The sequence below is a fragment of the Alosa sapidissima genome, chromosome 1, assembly GCF_018492685.1.
Source record: "Alosa sapidissima isolate fAloSap1 chromosome 1, fAloSap1.pri, whole genome shotgun sequence".
NCBI lineage: Eukaryota > Metazoa > Chordata > Actinopteri > Clupeiformes > Clupeidae > Alosa > Alosa sapidissima.
The window spans coordinates 2,063,319-2,065,463 of record NC_055957.1 but is presented as its reverse complement, the minus strand read 5'-3'; the positions used below and the strand labels follow the sequence as shown (position 1 = coordinate 2,065,463).

The following is a 2,145-nucleotide window of genomic DNA, read 5'->3' as shown; positions in this document are numbered from 1 at the left end:
ATGTACTTAAAATGTACTTAATGTAACTAAGTTACTTAGTTACTTTTTTTTTTGGGGGGGGGGGGGGTACCAGAACAACCAGTTTTACCAGAGACTTTCTAATGAGGAGATACAGCACTCTACACATATCACAACCAGAAGGTTCAGCAGATTAAAGGGCATCGTACTGGGGGGGAAAGTGGGAAGTATAGGGCCCCAATGGAGGAGAGGGCCCGTGAAAAGTGAAATACAGGGGGCACAACATTTTCACCAGGCATTAGTAATAACTCAGGTAACCCACACATAAAAAATCCAAACAACTCCATAAGTAGAGTCATGTAATGAAGTGGAATAACACAGGGAAAATGTATTGAACACGCTAAGAAAAAGCACTAAGGCAAGGAAAGGGAAGGAACGAGCTGGAATCTGTATAGAGAGTAGTTATCCTTTCTATCTGTGCAAATTAATATAAGCTTGGTTAGTAGCCTACATATCGATGGGCTATAAAAAGGTTTTTCATTACCAAGGTGTCACACAAGAAACATTTCATGATAGATAAAAGCAAAAAGCTCTCCCAAGACCTTTGCAACCTTATTGTTGCAAAACATATCAATGAAACTGGTTACAGATGCATTTCAAAACTTCAGAATCTTCCAGTAAGCAGCATGGGAGCCATTATCTGCAAGTGGAAGAAACATCACTGCATCATCAACCGGCCTTGCACAGGATCTCCTCGCAATATTTCTGACCAGGGAGTCAGAAGGATAGTCAATTCCAAGAGCCAAGGACCACTCGGAGAAAGCTCCAAAAAGACTTGAAGGCAGCCAATTCAATTCAATTCAATTAAACAGTTCTGGAAGTAACTAAAGATCAGGATTCACAAGAGGGTCCCCTGGAATCTGTTTAGAACAATGGGCCAAAATCACACCTGATACTGCGACTAATAAGTTTTGTCATACAGGAAATGTCTTGAAGCTGTCATTACAAACAAAGGCTTCCACAAAGTATTGAAGAAATTTCAGTAGGAACGTTCAATACTTTTTTTCCTGTGTCATTCCACTTTATTACACATAATTCTTATGTTTGGATTTTTTATATGCGTGTTAATATAATGTGTGGTGAAAATTTCTAATATACGCACTGGAAGTTTAGGCTAATTACTGAAAAACAAAGCGTTCAATACTTATTTCCACCATCTATTTATTTTACCTGAATATTTTAACTTACAAATTAAATGTCAAAATGAATGTCAGACAAAATGTAAAGTTTGACTGACTGGATTTTGTATACAAAACATAGTGAAAACTGTCTAGTTTGTTAACTACCACAGTCACGAGTTGGGTCGCGATAGTCTGTCATTTTTAAAAAGTGGGTCCCCAGAAAAAAAGTTTGAGAAACACTGGTCTAAGGTCACTCTCACTCTCCCTTGCTAAAGAGCTAAATGGTTTAGTCCACCTGCACGATTCATAAGGTAGTCTATCTTTTGTTTATTTAGTTGAGTAGTGGACCGCTAATTGTTGTGCTGCTGGTGCAATGTCTTTCTCCAAGAAAGCCAAGTCAGGTTACTAAAAACAAAGGCCAAAACAGGAAAAAGAGAGACATCAAAATGAGGGGAAACAACTGCTAATAAACTTCTTTCCCAAGAAAGGTGAGCACAAACGTCAAAACATGAAATCCCATGGTGTTTGCTTGAATATCTCCGCAATCATTGGTGCTAAAACGAACTGAGACAACCCATTGGAATAGCGGAAAATACACTTTCATAGGTTAGGCTAATCTGATGCATCTCGTGATCCAGCTCCATCTCCATCACTTTCAGAAAGACTGCATGGCGCCAGCTTGATTCATGTCCTGTTGTAGGCTGCATGCTGATCATTATCACTATAGTGGTTTAGGGCGATTTCTTTTCTCTCCCTTTCTGTTTTCGTTAGTCTTAACTTTTTTTTTTACTCAAGTAACGGATGGGATTTTTGATGTAGCGAAGTACAATACTTCACTCAAAATGTAATCAAGTAAAATTTAAAATACCGATTTTATAAACTACTTAAAAAATACAAAATACACAGAAAAACTACTCAATACAGTAACGTGAGTAAATGTATTTCGTTACTTTCCACCTCTGGTTTGGGATGCGGTTTAGTGGTGAGATGTGGTTTAGTGGTGGGA

General features: G+C 38.2%; 1 protein-coding gene across 5 annotated transcripts in view; it reads right to left on the bottom strand.

The window, feature by feature from the left end:
* Window positions 1-2,145, bottom strand: part of klc1a (kinesin light chain 1a) — a 44,397-nt gene that overhangs the window by 8,943 nt on the left and 33,309 nt on the right. The gene's annotated exons all lie outside the window — the stretch shown is intronic.